We start from the raw sequence: 8231 nt of genomic DNA on the forward strand, positions 1-8231 counted from the left end.
ACTTCCTTCTTCCTGGAAGTGTTGGCTGCTTAGTTGTGACCATCAAGGTACCTAGGAAAAGAAACACATAGTTCATTACACAACAAAGCTGCACCCATGTTTGAAAAACATTTGTGATGAATGGGAGTGGGAAAAAGCATTGTTTCCAACGGAGAAGGATATAGAGCAGCAGGATGGGAAATGAAAGAAAGTTCTAAAATTGTGTCTCATTTCTTCAACTAATTATGTCAGTCATTTTACTAAAGGCCTTTACACTTGACACAAAAATTTCCTACTAGGGTCTTTGCATGCACTAATTATTTGAAGTTCCTTAAGGGTAACAGCTATTGAAGAATCCAGGAACAATTTGTTCTATGTCATATTTCTGCCTTTCAACATTCCCCCACCTTCTCCCTCCATAGCCTCACAAGCAGACTGGATATTAGTGTTTAGAGAATGATTGTGTATCTCATCAAGAGTTTCATCTATGGATAAAATAATATATCTTTGCTTTTATTTAACTGCTATAAAATTCTGCAAAATTAGTCTTATTTTCCTTTAATATCTCCCTTTATTTGGAAAGGAATATTTACTGTGTATTATCTCGGTGAGTAATATCTGATCTTGTGGTATCAGGTAAAAGTAATATCAAGAAAACAGACCTTACAGCTGGAGATATTGGGGAATAGATTCTTAGCAACAGATGTAGGTCCTGTGTTGAAGCTGTAGCTCACTACAAAGCTGTCAAGAAATTATAGACCTTGAAAATAGAGGCAACCCCTGTGGCTTTACTTTGGTGATAATTTTCAAATGCTGCATGGTATAAACACACTGACACATTAGGGTGACTAGTCCTATAAAGTCTGAGGTCACCTTATGTGGTGCGTGGTCCAACAGCATGGTATACACACTGACACATTAGGGTGACTAGTCCTATAAAGTCTGAGGTCACCTTATGTGGTGCGTGGTCCAACACTGGAGCCCAAACTCCCAGCCTGAAATCCCTTTATCTACATGACACCTATGAGAGTCTCATGTGTCAATATATTTGTGTATCAATAAAATTACTTTATCTTTTGCTTTCCATAAAATTGTGGGTGAAATGAATCTGATTGATACACCTAATTCATAACAGTTTTTTATCTTTGTTAAATTTATTGGTGCATTTTAGAAATAAAATACAATTCCATTTATCATTGGGATCTGGTATCTTTACATAATGTATCTTGGTTGTTATTGTTCTCCATTCCCAAGCCCTCACTTCAGACCCTCCACGTTTCCCAGTTTACAAAGACATTGCTTCCATGTTTGTTCTTTTCACATAATTTTTCTTTTCCCTTTTTACCTTTCCCTATCCCTCCCACTACCTGTATTCTTTTAGAAAATTTTTTTCCTATTACACAATATTACACGTAATAGTTTTGAAAGAGTAAAATCAGTGTGAAAAACTGTACCCAGTAAGAGAGTTTTCTAAGTTGTGTTGGTGATCATAGCAATTTATCGTAATTATTGTATTTATTATCATGACTTATAGTAACATTCTCATTAGCTCCAAACATTAGGTGTATACCAATGATGGAAGTGTGAAATGACATGGGATATTGAAGTCATTTTGGCTGGCTGGCACTTGCTGAACATACTATATTGAATCATGCTTTTATTTTTCCTTTGGTATTATTTGCAGAGCCTTAACAAGCTGTGTCACTACTCCATTTCTGATTTCACTCCAAGTGTGAAGAAATTAATTAACAATGCCATAAAAGTGTCTGTGTTGTAGACTGAGTTTAAGAATGGTCTGTTTTAGATGCAGCATATTTAGAACATCATTATACACTTCCTGAAATCTCCATTTATAATGCCCAGGATTTAGGAGATGTTACATAGTACCAATTTCTTGAAAATAAAACATCACTAAAAATAAATAAAAATAAAACATTACTCTCCTGAGATTATAGGTACGAAAACTTCTTTAACTCAAAAGAAAATAAATGGTAAAAAGTAAGTCATTTTGTATTCTACATTTTTGAATTTTGTTTAGAACACAATGACCAATGTTTTAGAATGGTGGACTTCAAGTGTTGTGTAAAAACAAGCAGAAGCAGCATTTGGGCACTTTTTAGAAGTGAAAACTTCAACCTATGTCCAACTTCCTGAATCTAACACTCTACATGTGGAGCTCAACATTCCATAATTTTTCTAAGTCCTCTGGCAAATTCTCATGCAATATGCCAGTTCAGAATCACTATAATAAAACCCAGAAATAATACTTTTGTCTGTGCTTTGCTGTTAGCTTGTGATTTGGAGAAATTCTCAAGAAAAAATGTTTTGTATCAATTGATTGACTTACACCCATTAGTACATATGTTGAACAGTCCTTTGATCCAGACAAAGCAGGGTTCATTGCTTTGCATGGTCTTATGATTTTTTAAAAAATTGGTTGGCTGCATTTATTAAGGGATTTACATTTTGTTCTTCAGATATACAGGACTGCAATTTTCTCAAGTTTACTGTCTTTTCTTGCTTTGGTAAGAGTATAAAGATAGCATTTTAAATGCAGTTTGGATATATTCACTCCTATTCCAATTTAGTAGGTCTTTGAGAATAACTGATACAAGTTCTTAGTTAGCATATTTCTGTAATCCCAGCACTCTACGAAGTGGAAGTAGTGAATCACAAGTTCAAGCCCAACCTGGGTGACCTAGTTAATTTAGAAAGAACTTGTTTCAAAATTTAAAATGCTCAATTTAATTGTGTGGAGATCATGGGTTTGATTCCTAGTTCTGTAAAAAACAGTTGATAAAATTTCTTTAAGCATTTGATAGAATTGACAAAGCTCTTGCTTCTTGTGTTTATTGCCAATTTCAACTTGTGTGTGTGTGTGTGTGTGTGTGTGTCTGTGTGTGTGTGTGTGACTGACTCAGTATCTTGAGAATAATTATTCCTCCAAGAACAATATTTAACTTTGTCCATAAATTCTGAAAAACTGAAGTCACTTTATAGTTGTACCATATCCTATGTCTCGAGATGCATCAATTTACCTAAAAACGTTTGAAATTTATCCTTCTTTTTGGCAAAGTAGCATTGCATTATTTATGTATGGTTATACATTATCGTGTATAAGAAATGCTGGTAAAGATATGGGGAAAAATTAGCCCTTGTCCATTTTTGGCAGGAATGTAAATTGGTACAGATACTATGGAAAACAGTATGGAGATTGCTCAAAAAACTAAAAAAAAAGTTAGGTCTTTAATCCATTTCAATTTTGGTTTAGTGTATGATGAAAGATAACTGTCTAGTTTTACTCTTTGGTAGGTTGAAGGGGGAGGGTTGTAGTACTGCGGATCAATCTTGGGACCCTGCACTTGTAAGGCAGGAAGTGAAACCACTGAGCTACATCTCAGACTCCAAACTCCAGTGTTTAAAAACACAATTTATTGTAGAGTCTATCTTTCCTCCACTGAGGATGGTTTGTCCTTTGTCACAGATCAGGTAGCTGAGTATAGCTGGAGTTATTTCTGTATCATCTAATCCATTTTTTGTGTTTATTTATTGGGATTATTTTATCTGATCCTAAAAGTCTCTCCTGTATTTTGAAAATGGCATTATTTGGGAAAGGTAGAAGGTGTTTTTCCCCTGTGGTCCTCACTTTTCTGTTCTTTCATTTTTTTATAGTGAGACAATTTTTTTCATTAAGTTTATTGGTACTTTTTAAGTCTATGGTACAGTTACATTCATAGTTAGGATCTTCAACTCTTACATGATATATCTTGGTTCTTATTTTTCCCATTCCCCTGCCCTACCTTCATATAGTGAGACCACTTATACCAACTGGACCTTATTTACACTTTTAGTGTAAAACCTATTTGGTATTTACTCAAGTGTGTCCTATTTATTTTGCTTAACATTATAGCCTCAATGTGCATCCATTTAGCTATAAATGATTCTGGTTTCTCCTTCATTATATCTCATTTTTAATGGGGCAGGTTTTGATATTTACTTGAGTTCTACATTTAGTAACTCTTCCAAATAGAATGCAGTGGCTACTGCAATATACACTGTGAACCCCCAAGTGACTAACCCTTTTTTCTATAGTTTGAGGAACAAGGAAATGAAGACAGGTCTGAGGTGTCTCAGTACTTGGAAGCCTTTTATAAGCTGGGTGCATGCCCTTTGAGCTAACCTTTCTAGATGGTACAAAATGAGAAGAATACAGGCTGGACAGAAGCCTCGCTCTGTGTCAGTGAGATCCTCCAAAATCACCACATAATGTAAAGTCTAAGCATGTTTCAACTTGTACTTTGTGCTTTCATTTGATTATCCAGTTCTGTGATGTTTGACAAATGATTTCAAACTTTAAACTCTGTTGTGCTGCTCTGACTCATTAAAAAAAACATTAATTGAGTCCTCAGTTTTAAAAATTGTTCATACATCTATTTCACAGAGGCAATATTGGATTAGGTGAACTGAACAAAAGCTGCACTGATAGCTGAAGATGAGCTTCTGCATGGTCCCATAGACAGAGCTATTATTGCATTTTCCCACGTGATACTTACAAACTGGACTTTAGGTGTAATTCAATAATTACTGACACTTTCTTCAGGCAAATGCATCTTTCTGGATTCATATTAGCATTTTCCCTACTCTTTCTTTTTCCAATTCATATAATACAATTATATGTCATCATTTGGAGGTGTTTTGAGTTATTTTAGATTTTGAACCTCATTAGAGAAGATACTTTACTTCTCATAAGAAAAGTAAACCTTTACACAAATGTGCTTTGACTAATCGGGTAGTTATGGGCTGTTATGATTTACCAATACATTGCTTAGTGTCCAGGATTAGGTCTTCATGGAACACTCCAAGAGGTGGCTTCATTTTAGGATTTCAGTCACAGTCATCAGGTTCCATAGTGAAATGTCCCCAAAGGCCAATGAGATAAAAGTTTTATCTTAATTTGCTGCTTAAAAATTGTTGTGCAAGATCCCAACAATGAATGTAACTGTACTGTATCCCTAAAATGTACCAATAAACTCAATTAAAGCTGAAAAAATTGTTGTGCCTCTAATAACTGGTACCAACTAGGAGAAAAATAGTGCATTGGTAGCATGAATTTAAAGGACATAGGGTAAATTGAAACAATTCCCTATGGCTTTCCTGCTACAATGAAGTGAATATCTTTGGTCTATCACTTGCTCCTCATGAATATATCCTTGTTCTCTATATGCCTAAAAACAATCAGGCCATGTAACCATAGACTGAAAATTTTTGAATTTATAAAGTCTCAGTAAAGCTTTCCTTTTTTTAAATTTACTGGTTTAGAAAATTTGTAAAGGATAGATGAGGAACACATTAGGTAGCTGCAGGATATGGGGATGTCCAGCCTAACATGATCCTAGAAACAGGCAGCTGAGTGCCTTTTCTTTGATCTATTAATCACAAATCTCTCTTTGGAGGAAACATGCGATACTTTTCTAATGAGTTGAATGGAAGCCCTGATCTTGATGCTTCCCTGTCTTTATATCTATCATTGTTGTATCTGGGAAAATACATGAGAAAAGGGAGCATGCTACTAACATAAAAAAAGGATGTCCTTTTGGTTAGCTACATCCTTTCCCTGCCTGCATCCAGCAGAAGGCAGAAGGTGAACATCCTGGACAGCCATGCCGAGATAATGTCCATACTCTGGCCTGCCTCAAGACAATCAGTGAGGACTGGTTTGCCACCTCTGCAATATTCACACTCCCCCATTCCCGCTCTCAGGACTCCTGATTGTGCCAGTTCTAGGATCCACTCTGGCAGAAGAAGAGGTGGTCATAAAGTTCATTTTTCTGAGCTCCAGAAGATAGAACAGAAGTGAACAACTGCAATAAAGACACATTAGGTCAACATAGTTGAGAAGTTGGAGAGATTGCCACCTTCCAGCAGAACTTTGAATATCATCATAGAAAGGGCAGATGGAACGTGTAGTAGAACCTTGCAGAGTTCAACCCTGCAAGAGGTCAGGGAGTTCAATTTAGGACTCGCAGCCTGAATTCAGCCTGAATCTCTAGCCGTTATCCACCTGAGACTAAATGATTTCTGCACAAGGCTTCAAACATTGTCTATTGTGAGAGCAGGTATACATTCTGAAAGAGGCCCTTCAAATACTTTTTCTTCTTTCTTTTCCTCATTCCACTCTGCAAATTCTTTCTTTGTCTGTTTTCTTTTTCCAGCTCAGTCTCTTACTACCCCATATTATTCTCCATTTTTCTTGCTGTTCCTGCCCTAACTCGGATTTCTTCTTTCATTGTTTTTTCTTCTTTCTTCATTTTCTTTTGTTCTGTCATTTTCCTTCACTCAAGGGTCAGTGGTTTCAAAGGAAAGTGACCAACTATTACTTTTAAATTGTTATATTCTTGTGCTTATTCTTATACTCTGTGTTTCCCTCTTGTCTCCAACAGTTTTCTAAAGTTTGTGTGGTCATCCTGTGTCCTCTGACATCACATGAAATCTTCTCCAATTCTTTTACCTATCAACTCCTCTCATCCTAACTTTATTTAAACCCCCATTCTAAATAATACAGATGCTACATTGAAGAGTTTATTTATTGTAAATATATATTGAGCTGCTTCTTGATTTTTATTTCATTCACATTGTTTAAAGGTGATAGATTCATGAGTACCTTAAAAGGTCAGTTTGTAAGGTGTGTTTGATCCTATTGTGTTGCTGCTAATATCAATTGGGCTAAATGGCTGTGATTGAATTAGTGAGTTGTCCTTTCTGATATTATGAAAATTAGAATGTGTATGACTTATTAGAGACTCAAAAGCTAAACTGCAACTATATCAGGAAGAATTGAGTAATAACCCAGGAATTTTAGACCAAGGACAATGCAACAACAAAAATAAAAATGAGAAAACACTTAAGTAAGACACAAAGATAGACTTCCAGTTCACCAATGGCAAACATTAGGGCAAATAAGGTAGAAAATTATCACAGTGAACTACCAGGCCACCCTGAGCTCATATCACAGGAAGTAACAAAACAGATCAATCAAGCTCTAGAAAAATTCAAAACAGAAATAATCTTCCAGATAACTACAGAGATGGTGTGCACAAGAAAAGACATGATTAGAGACTCTGCAACAGAAACTGACAAAAATAGATGAGCTGAGGACCATGATAGAAGCCATGAAAGTCCAGCAAAAGAAAGAAAAGGAAACAATTAATGCTCAGCATAAGAAATGGAATCCTTGAAACAGATTCAAACAGATATCCAGATTAAAACTCTATTGAAAGTTTTCACAGTAGGATAAATGAATGTGAAGATATAATTTCAGATATAGAAGATAGGATTGTAATCAGTGACCATGAAAAGAGAGGTCTCAAAATCAGTAAAGGATCATGAGAAATCGATCCAACAACTCTTAGATGATGCAAAGAAGAATAACATAAGACTGATAGAAATCCATGAAGTAGCACGAGAAAATGCAAATGATTTAAAAAAGCTGTTCACAGAATTAATGACAGAAAACTTCCCAAACAAGGGGAAAGAATTGGACATACAGATAAGGGAGGCATATAGGACTCCAACTAGCCATGATAAAAAAAATAATCTATACCTGGAATACAGTAATCAAGTTTGTGGAAACCCAACAGAAGAACAAAATACTACAAGCAGTAGGAGAAGAGAAACAAATCATATACAAAGGTAGGCCCATAAGAAACTCAGCAGATTTTTTCAAATATTTTCTTGCTGCTTTTACTTCTTTGTCTGAGAAATGTCTGTTCATTTTGGATGCCCATTTTTGAATCAGGTCTTTATATTTGGGGGGACAGATTGTTTTGAGTTCTTTATATATCCTCGATAATAGTCCTTTGTCTGAGGAACAGCTGGTAAAATTTTGTTCCCACATTGTAGGTTGTCTCTTGTTTCTGCTGATGGTTTCTTTTGAAGTACAGAAGCTTTTTAGTAAGATGAGATCCCAGGTGTTGATTCTATCTGCCAGTTCCCATGCTACTGAGGATTTGTTCATAAAGTCTTTTCCTATACCAATGTCTTCCAGAGTTCTGCCTAACTTACCTTCCTGCAAGTTTAATGTTTCTGTTTTAATATTTAGATCTTTAATCCATTTGGATTTTAATTTAGTGCATGGCGAAAGATAAGGGTCTAAGTTTAATGTGCGGCAGGTTGACATTCAGTTTTTCCAACACCATTTATTAAAGAGGCTATCTTTCCTCCACTGAGGATGGTCAGCTCCTTTGTCAAAGATG

Source organism: Fukomys damarensis, unplaced genomic scaffold (assembly GCF_012274545.1).
Source record: "Fukomys damarensis isolate Sample0158 unplaced genomic scaffold, DMR_v1.0_HiC HiC_scaffold_30, whole genome shotgun sequence".
Lineage (NCBI taxonomy): Eukaryota > Metazoa > Chordata > Mammalia > Rodentia > Bathyergidae > Fukomys > Fukomys damarensis.